At 36.5% G+C, this 18,746-nt stretch overlaps 1 protein-coding gene across 2 annotated transcripts in view; it reads right to left on the reverse strand.

Annotated features, from left to right (window-relative positions):
* Positions 1-18,746, reverse strand: part of Bicc1 (BicC family RNA binding protein 1) — a 280,330-nt gene that overhangs the window by 185,134 nt on the left and 76,450 nt on the right. The window lies entirely within an intron of this gene.

An 18,746-nucleotide genomic window follows, 5' to 3' on the forward strand; every position in this document is an offset into this window, starting at 1 on the left:
TTGAGAAGGAATATTTGAACAAACACAATGAAGGAAGTCATCAGCTCCAGTGCTCCAAGCACTTCCTATCTGTAATCGATAACAGGTGGAAGGCTGCTTTGCCAACAGGTGGCTCACCCAATGTGGCCTACTGTGGAGCCCTTTCAGTTTCATGATTCACAATGACTATATACCCTGCTTGGATTTCACTGCCATTCTGTACTACTTTAATTCATTCCTTCATTCACATATACAAAGTGAGAAACAACACAACGTGAGAATGAGGTAGTAATGATACTGAAGATCACAGTCAACAACCAACTTCCTGTGAGATTAATAAAAAGGTTACTACATTTGAACAACATTTTTATATCTAAATGGTAACCTATAAATTCAGGACAAACCCAGTGCTCTGCCCAATGTCAAAAAAAAAGAAAAAAATCTGTGACTCTGGATATGTTTCATTCATCTTTGGTAAGGGTAGGGAATCTAAGAGGAGAGAAGAAACAAAGAGCCAACACCATCTTGCTGCAACTGCCTCAGACTGCCTGGACCCAGGGGCAAAACCCAAATAGAACTCTGATTCAGGTGTAAAGTGGAACTGGAGTTAAATGGAGGAGCCAACTCCTGGCAAAGATAAGAAAGGACCTTGGACAAGAACTTCTGGCAATCAAAGTCTAGAAGACCATGGTAACCCAAAGGCCTGCTGGCAACAACGCAGCAGGGAAGTGTAAGTGTGCACTTGTGTGTGCTCACGTCCCATGTTAAAATGATTAAAGACCCAAGAAGTGTGGAAGATCAATCACTTAAGTATCATACCTGCCACTTGGCACATTTTGACAAGTACCTACTATAAATCTGATATGCTAGGTAAAGAATTCAAAACCCAAAGAAATTCTCTCTGCCCTCAAAGAAATAACAAGTATTAAAATTTAAATTCTTTTTTCACCAACTCAAATTTCACAGTTAAATATAAAACACCTTCTATAATACCTTTTTTAACCTTTTCTTTTTGCACAAATTCCACACAATCAACAATGAACTGAGCAAAGACGTTGATATGGACCAGTTGAGTCATACATTTCCACAAATAAAATCCTTTGAAGTTTACTCAACAAACTATGGTTTTCACTAAAACTTGGCAATGTATCAATATTAAAGCTTTAAAAAACACATAAGACATTAAACTACTAAACAAACTGGCAAATGTGACCAACACTAGCAGGAGGGGGCCACCAAGGCAAGATAAAAACTCCATACCCAAACCGAATGACCCAAACCTAGTGATAAGTGCCAAGGGGCCCTTCAGCTCAGCTAACTCTTGGGTTGTCTCTGTCTAAAGTTAAAAATAGCCAAAAAAGGACTGTATTCAATGACACCTACAGTGACTTGGCAGTGAAAGTAGCAAAGTCATGAAGATTTAGAAAAAATATATATCTAGTGACTTCAAGGAACCTCATCTTTGAAATTTTCACAATTAAAGATATTCTGCAAGGTCTATCTGTAAAATAAATAATTACTCCCTTTATCACAGAAACTCCTTCTCAACTTAGAATTCATCAGTTTAGATTTCAAGATACAATTACCTTCCATTACAGAAATCTCCTTTAGGACACTTATTTTGCTCATGACAAATTCATTATAATTCACAACCTCAAAGGGCTCCTCAAGAACTGAGGTTGTAGCTCAGTGCAGAACACCTGCCTAGTATACATGAAATCCTGGGCTCACTCCCCAATACCATACAACAAAAATTTCCTTCATTTCATGTCCATCAAAACACTAGAGATACTTCACAGAATGGCCCTTCAATCTCTGGATGAATAAAAAAGGGGCAATTTTCTTTAGTTAGACCCAAACTATAATTAACTATGTTCCAAGAAAAAAACACTCAATATTTAACCAGAAACCCACACCTCTAGCAAGCTTTTGATTTGTAAAGGAATGGAAGGGCAGAAAGCCAGAAATAGCATACTCATTGGCAACAAAAATTTGATATTTTTATTCCAAGGGTTAATGTACAGTAGAACCCCCTTATCACAGGGGATACACTTCACGATGCCCAGTGGACGCCTGAAACTACAGATTTTACCAAATCTTATGTATGCTTTCTTCTTTTACATACATATCTATGATAAAGTTTGACTTATAAATTAGGCACAGTAAAAGATTAACAATAAAAACTGATTTTAAAAAGAATTATAACAATACTGCAATGAATTACAGTGTTGTTGTAGTGAATATGTTCTGTCTCTCTCTCAAAATATCTTACTATACTGCACTCATCTTTCTTCCTGTGATGTTATCAGATGATACAATGCCTAGTTGATGACATGAAGTGAGGAATGACACAGATGTAGTGTTAGGTTACTACAGGAGAGTTGCTTGGACACAGTGTAGAACTGTGAAAACTGTGACAGTTGATCTGAAGACTGAAATGGCTACTAAATGAGTAGTAGGTACTAGTAGGTACTAGTAGGTACTAGGTGGGTAGGGCATACAATGTATATAAGCTGGACAAATAAGACTCATACCCCAGGCAGGACAAAGCTAGACCTCATCACATCACTCAGAAAGGCACATAATTTAAAATTTAAAATTATATATTTCTGGAACTTCCCATTTAATATCTTCATCCCACCACTGTTCACAGTTAAGTGAAACTGCAGATACGAGAAGTCTACTGTGAAAGTAACTCCAGATCTGAACCTGATTTTTCTTAAATTTTGATGTGCATATTTCCTGGGCTCCTAAGGGTCCCAGTAGAAGACAAGGAGTTGGACTCTTGGTTAGATCATTGTTTCATATGCTAACTATGGTTACACCAGTCACTGGCACTTCCTAGAAAGCATTCTTATTTTATTGCCAGGTCAGTGGGTCTCCTGAAGAACTTCTACTGATGGTAAGGAACAATCAAACATGATCAAACAGGGATCGTTCTGTGTCCAAAGCTGAGAGTCTCATTCTTATTCTCAAACATACTCTAAATCCTTCAGTACGAAAATAAAAATTCCTACAAGAAATGAAAGTGAGGGACTGGGGGACTAAGGCATTGCAAATATTTTTCTCCGTATAAACCTAGACATTAAAAAGGTTAATTTTACAGATCAAGAAAAAAAAAGAATGAAAGCAATTCACTCTTTTATTACACAAACATTTGGGTCCTGTACCAACGAAGAGAGAGAACCAAGTCCCTACACTCTTTCAACTTACAACCCTTACCCATATAATAGTCAAAGCTACTCAACCAGAGAGAGATAGCCAAAATGAGCTTTCCACAGTAACAACTTCATCCAAGTTAAATTTATTATGAATTTAATTTTGCTATTCTTATTCTGGACAATGCCCTAAAAAACTACTCATTTTACTCTCAACCCAGTGGTTGAACTGGACAGCTACTGTTAGACCTGCAGAATAAAGGGTATTCCAGGGAGACCACTGGAGACTTGAATTACGAGAAAAGAAATATGAGGGATGATAATATTTTGACTCAAATCACTTCCTTTTCATTATATTTGGATGGCAAAATGTTGTCTGTGAAATAAGCCAACCTATACTTCAAGGCATGGTATTCCTTGACATTTGAAGTCTGATTATATTCTGTAGTAAAATAGTTCTACTGGTCTTTTTGCAATCTTTTAAGCAAATAGTCTCTCATCTTTTTCATCCCACAATAACATGAACACACACGATGATGTTGCAGGTTTTTTAAACGGTCTTTACAATATGACTTCTGTCTGATGTTCCAAAGTTTATCCACTTGAATTTTAAAAACCTGGGATTGTTCCTGCCAATACAAGCAATTGTCTTTATTTTTATGACACAGAGCACCAGGATTAAATTACTTCAATACTACTGAAACATGGCTGGCTAAATGTGCAGGTGAAGCATTTCATATTTGAAGCTGAACAATTCATTTTTATGTTTATTATAATTTCTAGTGCTTTTCCATATTTTATTTCATATTTCTGCTTTATAAGAAATATGGGATGGCAAAAGCCGCTGCCAGCAAAAACAGCACAAGTTGAAACAGGTGTAAACTATTATAGTCCCCCTAAACTACGGGGCATGTTTAGTTAATTACTGAATTAAAGGGGTGTGGGGGGAAGCTACATTTTAAATTCTTCCCAGGGCATATGGAAACTTAAGTATCCTTTTCATTTTGAAATACTTTTCTTTTAAAAAAAAATTTTTAGTTGTAGATGGACACAATACCTTTATTTATTTATTTATTTTTAAGGGATGCCAAGGATCAAACCCAGTACCTCACACATACTAGGCAAGCACTCTATTACTGAGCCACAACCTCAACCCCTTGAAAATCTTTTGTTACAACAATTGATGTTTTATAGACATAAATCTAAAAACATGAGTATGTACTTCATATTTAAAACACAGTGTGGAATAAATTTAAATATTACCTTGACAAACAACGGGATTCTTTCTCCTTGTGGAATTTTAGTAAGAAATGCACAAGTTCAAAATGTATAAATAATAATTGATAAATAATTCTCCAAATCTGAAAAGACTCAGGGCATTCGTCTCTGTTTTTAATACAGGTCAACCATGGCACATTTGCAACTAAGAAGGAAGCTGCTATATCTTTAAGTCACCTAACAGATAAATGTAACCACTCAGGTAGCCTGATTCTCCTATAAAATATTTTATTCAAGATGTAAAACCTTCACTTATTGTGTCAATTTAATCCATATGATAAAAGAGCTATACCATATGTTTTATTCTACATATTAACTGCTTCCAGAAAACTTCCCTGATAGTTGGGCCAACTCTACTCAAACAGCAATCAGTAAAAGATGTAGCAGATATAGTTTCTGTACACTTCCAGAGAAACTTTTGATGTCCATGAATTTTATCTATCACTTTGGCATGCAAAGTTCCAAGAACTGACTGAGAAAAGAATAGACACTAAGTCTGTTCTTAAAGTTTCTTCCACTTCTCAAAGTTTAAATTTAAAATTCAGTGTGAAAAGTGTCATCTGAATGTTGTATATCTCAATAAGTGGGGAGATTTTCAGACACCATCTTTCCCCAAAACTCCCTACCTAATTCTCAGAGCCCACTATGAACAAATCAAATCCATACTCCCTGGATAAAGAAATTATGTAGGCCTGCTGAGAAAAGTCAAAAAGAAATAAACAAAAATAAATATGAAATTTATCTTACAGTGGCTGGATTAAGAATGCTTTTGTTCTTTAGATTTTTTTTCTTAAACATTTTACTTCTGCAGTCAAATTTCAAAGGTCAAAAATGAAATACTATGGCTGGGGTTGGATCTCAGTGGTAGAGTGCTTGCCTAGCACATGTGAGGCACTGGTTTGATCCTCAGCACCACATAAAAATAAAATAAGGGTATTGTGTCCATCTACAACTTTAAAAAATGCTCTAAAAAATGCAATACTAAATTGAGATTTTTTTAGTATAACATAATTACATAATGATGTTAATTCTGTATAAAAGTCTGTACATGTGCATATACAAACATAAACATACATGTGTATTTGTATGCATGTTGCATGTTTACACACACACACATAATGTATATATAAGGAAAAAAAAGACAGGATAAACACCAAAATGTGTACAGTGGTTATCTGAATTACCAGGTAACTTATAACTTTCTCCTTTATGTTTTTCAGAAGACCTTTAATAGCTTCTATTGCTTTTTTAATTGGAAAAATCAGATAAAAATAATTTTGAAATCCTCCTTCCTATTTAAGAATGAGCCAAGGTATTACCATCACTGGTTTGTCAGAGCATCATCTTCTGCTCACAGTGCATAAAGCTATCTCATAAAAGTAAAACAGTCTAATATAGATAAAAGCCAACTAAGGAGACAGCAAATAATACAATATCAGAGATGGGAAACAGTCAATAGCATGGTACCAGGTATAGTTCAGAGGCTTTGATTAACCTATCACTTTCAGATTGAAACACTGTACAGCTCTCAACAAAAAAAAAAATTAATAATGCCTATAGTAAGAAACTCAGCTGAAAACACTAAACAATATTTGGGAAGCCTCCATGTCACAACCAAACTCAAAAGACAGAAATAGGCACTCTCCAAAATACTTGAATCAAAAAGAAAAACATGTATATGTATACATTTCCAATTAGAGACTGCTTTAAAAAAAATAAAGGGCACTTTTACTACAACATCCAAGGAAACATAGAATAAAAAGGATAACATCTTATGGATTTACTACATTCTAAAGGGCTCTATGACTAAGAGAATGAAGGAAAAGAGATGAATTATCCAGGGCAACTTGAGCTAAGAACATGAGCCATCAGCTGAACTACACCAATAATCTAAGAAATCCTTTAAGGCCATTTTTTAAATTGCATTTCTCACCAAATATTTTCATAAAACTAATTAAAAACTATAAAGATTGTGACAGGAGTAGAGGCAAGAGTCCTGATCTAACACCAGGGACCACTGCTGCTTTTGTTAAGGCTTTGCAGACTGTATTTCTCAAAATGCAGATTGCAGGGGATTTTTTTTTTTTTTCATGTGTCAAATCTCTTTAGGCAACATTCCAATGCTGGGGACTAAGACAGTGATGGCCCTGCCAAGCTTGGGGCACAGCAGAAGCAAGTGAGGGCCAGAGTTCTCTGGAATCTACGGGATTTTAGTTTCAGAAACCATCTGTTGCTGTCATATGTAGGAAAACAGATATTCACAAAAATCTGAGAACATCTAAATTAACTGAAAACTCTCAGGCAACTTTTTCTGAACTCATCTATCTAGTCCTGAGAGATTATGCAGACTTCAAATTTATTGGCCTGACAATGAAGACTTCCTTGTGGACTGCAGAGGCCAAGTTATATCAATGGAACTTCAGTCTGACTGATGAACAGGTACTTTGGTCATGTCAAATGTCTTGCTTTCTTTTTACACAAACAATTCCTGAAGCATCAATTAGTCTGGCCTAAGGCCATAACACTGACAACTCTGAGGATTTACATAATATCAGCTTGTGTTTAAAATAAAAATCAGCACTCTTCTACTTTTATCAAAAACTAAAGGATGTTGGTGGCCTGTATATAGTTGAACATAATTATGAATATCTAATACACCATGGTGAGCTTACACTGACCTTCCAATTGAGCTATACCATCTGACAGCCACCAGCCATATGCATCTAGTGAGCACTTGGAACAGAGCTAGTCTGCAAGCTCAGAAATGCTATAGTTTTAAAAACTTGGTACAAAATTAGTAAAAATCTCATTTTTTTTACTTAAATTTGAATGATATGACTTTAATAGATGAAATTAAACTAAGATATATTATTAAAACTAATCTCATCTGTTTCATTTTCACTCTTCTCAAGGTGACCATAAAACTTAAAATTACATTTGTGGCTCACATTATTTTTCCATTGTACCATGCCACCATAGGGAATAACAACTTACTTCACTGTTATCCAAAGAGGACTGAAAGACTCAAGTAGAGAGCACAGCCAGGGGCTATGAGCGACTGAAAACAAAGAATATTTCCAAATAGCAGTAGTCAGCAGCTAGAAATCAAAGCTCTATCTGTCTTAACCTCTTGGGAACATTTTTAGAGGGAAGAAAAAGCCTTGTTAGTACTTTTTGGGGATGGTGGTAAGGTTAAAGAATTACAGCCAGTTTGAATAAAATATGTAACATTAATAATCATTTCCTTAATATCCTGCTTTGGCCCAACCCAAAGCCATGAAACTATTTAAGAGTTTATGTGGATGGCTATTTAATGGAATGAAGTTTATATTTCTTTTGTGTTTATAATAACATGGCAATGGGGCAAGCCAACTTGTTTTAAATCAGAAACAAATGTGTTCCCAGCATGTTTGAAGTTCAGGTTATATGCAGAAAGGCCGAGTGCTTTCCAATTCTCCCCATTCTTAGGTTAGAAGACTCATGCACTGGGGCATACAAAATTTATTTATCACCTTGGGTATACAGAGAGGAGATAAAAGTTGTAGAGTCAGAAAATTCTGAATTCATCTCTAGGCTTGCAATTGACTAAAACTCTGAGCAAGTTCTTTACCTTCCCAAAGCTCTGTTTTCACCTCTCAAGACTGCAAATTAGCACCCTTTGAGCAGTTAATAAATAGAAACCCTCAACCTTGACCTTTAAGAACTTACACTGGAGAAATAATATGACAAGACTCTAACAGGCTGAGGGTTATGGAAGAGTCACAGATTTTACAGAGCAGAAATTCAAAGAAAGAATATATAGGGAGCTTTTGAGCTGATTATTAATGTCAGTTTTAGATGTGGGATATGGAGAAAGGGAATTCTGAGCAGAGAAAATGCTATGATACTCACATATGTCTTACTCCAAAACTTTGATTTCATTTTTAAACACTTCAAAATACCTGAAATAGCACTTGTGCCTTGAGGGAAACAGAAGGTACAGGATGGCAGACATGAAATGAGTCCTCCAGGGACTTTGGTGTGATTTTGTTGACTTGTCCTTACCAGCAATGGAATGGCCTTGTATGCTGATGGATTTCAAGGTAGAGTACTGCTCTGTGACTTTGACAGACCAGTCCTCACAGCTGGAGCATTACACACAGAGACACTTCCCAAGGATTTGTCCCCATGATCTGCTTCCTCAACTATGACCCACCTCCCTACAGTTTCCAACACCTCCCAGTAGTTCCTTCAGCTGCCAATAATTCAGCTATCCACTGTGGGGTCAGAGCCCACAGGATCCACTCTCTTCCCAGGAGCCCCCCCCCTCCAGACATGACTGTGTTGGAAACCAAGCCTTCAAGGCATGAACTACTCCGGGACATTCTAGATCTAAACTATCAAACACAGCCTGTCTTTTCTTATTTTCACCTAAATACTTCAAAACACTTGAATGAGCGCTTGTGCCTCAAGGGAACCAGAAGGTACAGGATGGCAGAGATGAAACTGAGTCCTCCAGGGAGGGATTGTGGGAGTGAATTCAGGTTGGCTTACACTGGTTCTTCATCAGAGAAAGTACCACTCCTCAGAGGAGTGTTTGGAAATATATGGGTTTTGTTTATTGTTTAGTCATCACAGGGCACCTAAGGTAGAGGGTTCAGGGGTATAGACATTAAGTATCCAGGGGCCAGAGTGCTCATAAGAGAGTTGAGCTGGAGTATAATACGAGCAGTGCTAATAGAGGGCTTCTGTTAGGAATGCCTTTTCTTCAGTGAAAGATCTTCTCAGTGGTACATATCTATGCTACTTTTCCATTCTTCACTGTCAGTGACCCTGACTGAGTAAAAAGATCATGTACTATCATTTAAACTAGGACAACTATTCCTACTTAGGATAAAAATTTGCTCCTGGGTTCTCCATGTGACTAGCTCTAATGAAAACCAGCTCAGGCCCATAGTTGATGCAATGCTCCACCGATCTGTCAAAAGAAAGTCACAGAGCAGTGATCTACCTTGAAATCCATCATCATATAAGGCCATTCCCTTGCTGGTAAGGACAAGTCAACAAAATCACACCAAAGTCCCTGGAGGACTCATTTCATGTCTGCCATCCTGTACCTTCTGGTTCCCTGAAGGCACAAGTGCTATGGGTTTTACTACCTCACTCTAAAATAGTAACAAAAGTAAAATCAAACAACAGACAGTGGGGGATGAGGAAGAGATTAAGGAAGAGGAAAAGAGAAGAGAAGAAGGAGGAAGAAAGAAAACCAGGGAGAAAAGGTGAAAATAAGAAAAGACAGGGTGTGTTTGATGCAAGTTGCACTAATACAAAACCAAAAAAATAAATAAAACTTCCCTAGTATTTTGCATTAGTAGAGGCTATGCTCCAAAGTGAAGAAATAGGGCAAGAAAGTGAGAGACTTTTCTTAACATAGGAAAATGGGAATTAAATACAGAATTAAATACAGAAAATGAGGTGAGGAAGGGTCCCAGAATGAAAGCAAAGTCTCAAGATGACAGCTATGTACCAGCCCAGAAGGCAAATGGGAAGGGATGGAGCTGGACAACAGGCTTCAAGTTGTCTGGAAGTGAGTGATAAATTTCTGACATCTTGGCCATATGAAAATTATATTGAGATGACTAGGGGATGTGGAAAGAATTTGTGATGGGCATATAAAATATTTAAGCCAAATTCAAACAATAAAGCAATTGTCAACTCCAGGAAAAACAAATTTCTAACAAGAAAGGAAATTAAATATTTGTATTTTCAGGGGAAAATAACAGCACAGATAATATAAATACTGAATATTGATTTGACCAAATTTGTGCTTAGATTTTTGGGAAGAGAAGGGAAGAAAAAAGTGGAAAACTAAATCCTTTCTTCCATACATGGGTATAATAGAAAATGTCTGAAGATAAAGAGTTGGGAAAAAGCAATAAACATTTTATGGAGAAACAATATGAGAAGAAATAACAAATTAAAGATGTCTACATCTAAGAAACAGAGCATGATTTTATGGAGAAGAGTATTGTGATTTCCTTGTAAGCGTTTTTATACTATTTTATGTTTAAACTTCGTGCATGTGTTATTTGATGAAAATTTTTATATGTTATCCTATTTTAGCTTCGTATTCACACAACGTAGAATACAAAAAGGCAAGTATGATAATCTGGCCTAAAATCATGGCAAATGGTCTAAATCCTCCTCCACCCCCACCCAAATTTGTATGTTGAAATCCTAACCCCCAAGGTGATAGTATTAGGACAGGGGTTCTTTGAGAGGTGATTAGGTCATGAGGGTGGAGTCCTCATGGATAGGATTAATGCTCTGATAAAAGAGAACCTAGACAGATTCCTCACCCCTTTCACCATGTAAGGACCCAGCTTAAAAGCACCACTTATGAACTAGAAAATGGGGCCTCACCAGACACCAAATCTCCTAGTGCCTTTAGTTTCTACTTTCCAGTCTCCAGAAGTGAGAGAAATAAATATCTGTTGTTTACAAACTACCCAATTGATGGTACTCCATTATAACAGCCCCAAAACAAAAACACCATTATGACTACATTTTATAAGTACAAGGGGAAACTAACATTTGCTCACAGTTTGTAAAGATGAAAATCATGCTTTCACTTTATTTTTAACCTTTTATTATTTATATTTATCCTTCATTTTAAAATACTAGGCTAGTGTGGTGACACTCCCGTAGTCCTAGGACTCAGGAGGCTGAGGCAGGAAGATAATTTGAGCTCAGGAATTCAAGACCAGCCTGGGCAACATACTGAGATCTTATCTCAAGAAACATATATATATATAGATATATATATATATCTATATATATATAAAATTTTTGGTTGAAGTTGAGTGATCTAAATATCAGACAATGAAACAACAATAAAGAGAAAATGCTGGTTTATCACTGCAGCCCTCAAGCCAACAGAAACAAGTCTCAGGAGTTCCACTGCCCACCTCTCCCAGTAGGGCTAGACAGACCACACTAGGAATATCAGAGTATGACAGTGGTATCAAGTAGCATTAACACAACTGAAGATCCTTATTGCTCTGAAGTCTTTTTGGCAGTGCAGAATCAAGTCAGAAAGCAGGAGAAAGTTCAAACATGGAAAGACAATAGGCAAACAACCAACCCCACAGCATTCAAAAACAACAGATATACACATTTGAACTTATTTGAAGATCATTATGAAAAGCTCTCTACAGGTTTACTTAATATTGGTGATATTTAGTATTATTAAGTGGTTACTTATTATGCACTACTTACCTATTAAGGTACTAAATTACTTATTACATGACTAATAAGTGAGTGCCTACTTATCAATTTTTGTTTTGATGTCCTTTATTACTTTAGAAAGTGTATCAACAGAATGTTACCGATCTCCCACTCCTAATAACTATTATGGAAGATCAAGGATATCTACCACAAGGAGTATTCTGCCTCTGTCACTCTACAGTCTGCATATTATCTCTTTTCTCACAAAAGTAACCTGTGAACTACCAAAAGGATGATGAATCGGCATGATTTTTTTCATACTCTTAGGTTGACCATAAGTTAAATTCTATCAGAAAGTTTATCTTTTGTCATGGAACAATCCAACTGGCTCAAATGAGGTAGGGCTGCTTGTCAAACACTTCAACTATAATACTACTCCAGTGAACAGCAGGTATAGTACCTTGAATACATTAGGGGAGGAGGTGCCTATGGAAAAAAAGAAAAAAACAATATTCCACAGATTCCACTGAATGAATCTTTGTAGGAGCCAGGAATCTGTGTTTTATAAGCATGCTAAGAAATTCTTAGACATAGTTAAAACTCCAGTACTGTGACATCAATGGATTCACAGGGGGAACTCGATTGCTTTTAATTTCTGAACTTTCAGTCAAGCTGGTTTTCTATAACCCTTAATGCTACTGTCTTCTATCCCAAACTTTATCGTCACCCCAGGACTGTGGAGAAATACAGGTACTTAGAGGAAGGAAAGGAGTTCATACCTGACAACATTCATCATTTGTAGGCAGAGAGGCCACACCAGTGCCCTAGTACTTAGCCAACAGACACTAGTATGGCAGTATGTAAAAACGTGGATGTGTAACCAATGTGATCCTGCAATCTGTACATGTGGTAAAAATGGGAGTTCATAACCCACTTGAATCAAATGTATGAAATATGATATGTCAAGAGCATTGTAATGTGTTGAGCAACCAATAAAAAAAAAACAAACCTAGAGGAGCTGCTTTTCCTTTAACTAGATGATGGTAGAAACCATCCCTTAAGTTTTTTTTTAATATTTATTTTTTAGTTGTAGTTGGACACAATACCTTTATTTCACTTATTTATTTTTATTTGGTGCTGAGGATCGAACCCAGGGTCTCACACATGTGAGGCGAGCGCTCTACCGCTGAGCCACAACCCCAGCCCCCCCAGCCCTTAAGTTTTAATATTAAAACTGCTCTCACCCCCTTTCTAAATCTGCTCTTCTCAATGTCTCTGGAGCCAAGATTGCCTCAGGTCTGAAGTACTCAGGGAACCAGCAGATGTCCAAGGGAACTGGAGGGGGCTGGGGATATAGCTCAACTGGTAGGGTGCTTGTGTCGAATGCACAAGACCCTGGGTTCAATCCCCAGCACCACCAAAAAAAAAAGCCAAGGGAACTGGAGGACTTTCTTCTCCACTCAAGACCCCATCTGTGATCCAAAGAATGCATATGGATACGCAGAGGTAGCAAGAATAATCGGAGGGGATCAGCCTACAATCTCAACAGGTCCTGCTTCAACCTTTTGAAGAATGTGGCTTTGCATAATCAGATTACTATGAATCAAAGCATCCTCATTCAGAAGGCCTAGGAAAACATTCAGGGGAGCTCTTATTTCTTAAACTCAGCAATATGCTGCTGATAAATCACAAGCCCACTCTTAGGAAATTATGCAGATCCCCTCCTCTTGAGATGTTTAGTTTGAAAAAAAAGATGGACACATTAAGGACTAAGCCATCAATTTTCATCTCTGAAAAGAATCATTTGTTTTTGTTAAACCTGATCTAAATCTAACATCTGATTACAATTTAGTCCATTTAAAGTCCTTGGTGTGTTAACACGAAATTTTTCATCAGTAGGCAGAAACCACCTTTAAATGTGGTTTTCATCTCAAACAATGCTTGGAGAGTAATTTTAAGGAATAGTCCCTGGCCTAGGATAAAAGTTGTAAGATATTATTACCTCGATTTCCTTTCAGACATATGTGCACATATTTATGACACAAACACAGTGGTCATATTCTAAACCATAGCTTTAGTCTTATCCCCAGAATTGTAACTTTGGTTAAGGAGTCAAATTCTAACTCAATTAAAATGGATCTGCTATAATAGTACAGTGGGTCTGTATGTATTCATTTTCTTAAACAGTTCTATCTGCTGCATTTTGGACTCTTGTTTACATTGGAAAGTTCAAACTCACTTTCCTTAAATTTAACAAACTTAAATATCTTAGGTCTAGACTATCCACGTCTCAAATATTCAAGCCTTTCTAAAACCTTAAAGTCTCTTTTCCTGATAGTTGACAATGCTCTGTCAAGTTCTGCATGCTCATGTCTGAAGCACCTATCCTTAAAGACACAGTGTACAAATTCTCTAGAAGACCTAATTTTGCTAAAGCTGTTTATTTTAACCTCAGAAATATCTGGAAATACATTCTTGATCATCAGCACGTCAAATGCAATACTTCAATCCATCCTTTAATAAATGGTGGGTTCTTCAAGGGAATTAAAAGATTTTTAACCCCAGGTAAAGGTTTTATAATTTACATAATCACAATAATCCTGAAACTCGCCAGTATCATAAGTATCAGCAATGAGTAATGCTTGCACAATGACAGAATTATAAATGCATGCAATCATTTTGTAGACCAATTTGGTCTATATAAAGAATAAATAATTTTCCATGTAGTTGACCCAATAATTCTATTTCTAGGAGTCTAGGTTCTAAGAATATAATATTACCAAATGGTGAAATAAAGAGGAAAAACTATTGGCACAAACATGTTCCTCTTATTGATACATACAATGGCAAAAACATGAAAAAGGCAATATGATGATTATAAAAATTTAAATACGGGCACTTTTTCAAACAGTTTAAGGTCATTGGAAGAAACTGGATGATTTATAAAAGTCTGGAGTAATAAAGAAGACTGATTAACTATTCATTAAAAAGAAAGTAAGACATAATAATATGTAAGCCTCATAAAATGACAAGTGCAATGTGATTATAAGAAGTATTCTTTAAATAGACACATAAACTCTAGGGGCATTTATCAAAAGATGAAAATGTATGTGCTGGGAGGAAGTATGATTTGATTACATTTATTTTTCCAATTTTCTTGGAATATAGATAAATTTATTTTAAAAATCATCCCCACAGAGCCGGGGTAGTGGCTCAGCGGTAGAGCGCTTGCCTAGCATGTGTGAGGCCCTGGGTTCGATCCTCAGCACCATATGAAAATAAGTAAATAAAATAAAAGGTATTGTGTCCAACTACAACTAAAAAAATAAATATTAAAAAAAATCACCCCCACAAAAAGTTTATGCACACTCAAAAGTAAAAACCAGTTAAATTTTTTCTCTTAAGTATAATCATATTTTATAAAATTTATTTGTGAGAAAATAAAGACTACTATGAATTTGCTCACAGATCTAAGTAAACTCAATTGTTTTAAAAGTCTGATTTCCAAAAAATATTTTAATCAAATTTCCAGAGTTTTGAATATATAAAACACTACATCCTCTCCAAATTTTTCATTGTCTATCCAAGTGAGAAGGCTTGCACACTAGCAGGTCCAGGAAGATGCACCCCCCACTTCACCCCCGCAAAGCCCTGTCAGTCAGGCTGAATCTCTCCATCGCCTGGTCCTGGCCCTGACCACATAAAATGCAGTCAGCTTAGTTTTACCTACTCTGCGAATAAACACGACTCAACAGCTGTGATGCTTCCAAGTAAGCACCTTTCACAAGTATAATCACAAGCCAACAAAAATGACTTTGAAAAATAGGGTGCTATGTTATATGCCTGTCATAATAGCAAGAGTTGGGAATAGACTTCTCACAACAGTCCCGCGTGAACCGTGAGCCACCCCTCACATGCCATCAAGAGGCCATGAGCACAAAGAAAGAGCCAAAATGTCCCCATCAGCGATTGGCAAACAGTAACTTGGGCCTTACCAGGATATATATGGAAGCAATTCTTTAGCAATTTTTGTCCAAAAACTTTCAAAAATGTAATTAATCTTAAAATTTAGAGAAACAGGTTCCCCCTATTACCTCTCTTCAATTAGATTTTGTTAAAAATTCTATCAAAATAACGTAGTAGACCAGAGTGTTGGGAGTGTTTTGGGAGAATAATCAGATGGCTTCCATTTATGAAGAAACATTCCCATAAAAAAGTCTCTAATATAGCCTCATGTCCCCACCCCAAGTTCCTAAAATGGAACTGTTCTCAGAATTTTAACTTATTTCCCATATTTTTATTGATGCATTATACTTATACAAATTGATGGGGTTTTTTTTTACATATTCATACATGCACAAAATACAACATAATTTGGCCAATATCATTTCCCAGTGTTTCCTCTTTCCCTCCCCTCCTCGGTTCCCCTGGTCCCTTTCCTTTTACTCTATGATCTCCCTTTGATTTTCATGAGATTCTTCATACACCTTTCTTTTCCTTTTTCTTCTTCACATGAGAGAAAACATACAACTCTTGGCTTCTGGAGTCTGGTTTATTTTGCTTATACCAATATTCTCAAGTTCCATCCATTTTCCTGCAAATGACAACTTCATTCTCCTTCATGGCTGAATAAAATTCCATTGTGTATATACAGCACATTTTCTCACATAGTCATGCACTGATGGACACCACCACTAGTTTGGCTATTGTGAATCGTGTTGCTATAAACATGGATATGCATGTATCCCTATAGCATGCTGACTTTTAATTCTTTAGGATAAATACCAAGAAGTGTAAAGCTGGGTCATATGATGATTCTATGCCTAGCCTTTTGAGAAAATTCCATATTGATTTCCACAGTGGTTGTACTAATTCACAAATCTACCAACAATGTAAAGGGTTCCTTTTACTCCACATCCTCTCCAGCATTTATTATTATTTGTATCGTTGATGACTGCTATTTTAACAAGACTGAGATGAAATCTCGGTGTAGTTTTGATTTGTATTTCCCTAATTGCTAAAGATGTTGAACATTTTTTCATGTATTTGTTGCTCTCCTCATAATTTTTAAGTGGAAATGATTCCTGATCAGGCAATCAACGTTAATCTGGTACTGTGACTAACACTTTCCCTGGTGAGAATGAGGAGAGGTAGAAGACAGGAAGTAAAAGAATATTCAGAGGTTTTTCTTCTTCTTTTTAAAATTCTGTGAAGAACTTACCATTGGGGATGGGGGTGTCAACATCAACTCAGATTAACTCAAACACTGTCCCCACTTTTCTTGACCACCACTCCCTCCAACCCCTGCTAAATAAGAAAAACAGGCAAAGACAAAAGATAAGACAAAGATATCATCTTGATTTTAAAACTAATATTCATAGAATAGTAGTTTTAAAATTCTAAAATTACTATTCATAGTCTTCCATAGAATGTGGTATGCATTTCTTTTTTCTCTCTCTCTTTCCATTTTTTACTGGTAAATTATAGTTATATATAATGGTGAGATTTGTTGTTATACATTTATACATGCACAAATATACCAATATAACTTGGCCACTACCACTCCCCAGCACTTCCTTCTGCATGTATTTCTCATCAAGAAAGAACTGTGATCAGATAAGGGCAACTGATATAATGAATGAGATGGATATTATTCCGCTAATAAAATTTTTTGTGGAAATTTTTATTCTAGGAAGGAAAATCTGAAGAGATTAAAAACTTGCATTCATAAAATTATTAAAGACATGGAGAGAAGACAAAGTTTTGTCATATTCTGGAAAATATATTCTATACATTGTATAAAACAAATATCGCCTTTTGAGAAATGGTGCTAAGTAAGGCTTTACAATGTGGTTGGTAAATAAATGAAACTTGGTGGCACAGGATAGAAACAGAAATAGGTACAAGAAGAATTCAGGGCAACTTCATTCAATTGACAGTTCAGAGGCAGGACATGTGTCAGGAAAAGCCAGGAGCCTACAAAGTGAATGAACACAGATCTAAACTTCCCAAAATCACTGTTGGTGCCTGATAATTAGAGTACTTGGCACAACAAAATTTTCTCTCTGCATCTCCTAAACTCCCCACCAATCAAGTTCATCTTCTTTGGTCTGAATGTCTTTGTTCCCCTAACACTCACATCTGAAATCCTAACCTCCAGCATGATGGTAAGTGAGGACTTTGTGAAGAGGTTAGGTTACCTCACTATGAATGGGATTAGTGCCTTTGCAATGGAGGTTCAGGGGGACCCCTCACCACTTCCACCTTGGGAGGGCACAGCAAGAAGTCAGAGTCTGTGAGCCAGGAATCAGACACTGCATGGGATGGTGCTTGGATTCTGAGCTGTGGAGGCTCCTGAACTATGAGAAATAAATTCCTGTTGTTTAGAAGCCACCCAGTGTATGGTGTTTTGTCACAGCAGCCCCAAATCGTCTAAGATATTACCTATAGTTGTTTTCCATACCAGTGGCAGGTAAAATGGTCTGCTTTTGAGTCTGGACTAAGGGTAGTGCCCCTAGGAAAGAATACGTCACTAGACTGAACTCAGTTCCCAGCAATGCTTATCTTCCTTCTGCTCAACAGCAACCAAAGTAGTTCTAAAAAGCACACGTGTAGTAGCACCTTCAGAACACATGACACCTAGCAGATGGGAAGCAAAACCATGCTGAGCCAAGCAGGACTCACAAGGAATGTTTCCCAAAACCAGGGAGTGTTTATTTGGCTCTTTGAGAGAAGAGAAAAGTGAACTAGCAGAAAGGATATTTTAAGCCTATTTTAAGTCAGAGAGTGTACATGTGGTGGTCAAGGATCAGTTTCTTCAGATCAAAACCATTTTATGTCATTGTTAAAGTAAAATATTTTCCAAAATCCTACACTTCTGCATAATCTCATTTTATGTCTATGGGTCATTTGACAGTCATTTGCCTTTTCCTAATAGATAATCTTTAAAAACCTATAACTACAACAAGAGATTGGAACCAATGGGAAAGAATCTTAAATTCCAATGCCTTAAATACCCTAAGTGGACACACTTTTATTAGAGAAATTTGGAGCACTTTGTTAAGCTGTGAAGTGCAGGGAGAAATCTTTTTTTAATTATTATTTTTTAAAATATGGTGGAGCTGA

Source organism: Marmota flaviventris, chromosome 4, assembly GCF_047511675.1.
Source record: "Marmota flaviventris isolate mMarFla1 chromosome 4, mMarFla1.hap1, whole genome shotgun sequence".
NCBI classification, from domain to species: domain Eukaryota; kingdom Metazoa; phylum Chordata; class Mammalia; order Rodentia; family Sciuridae; genus Marmota; species Marmota flaviventris.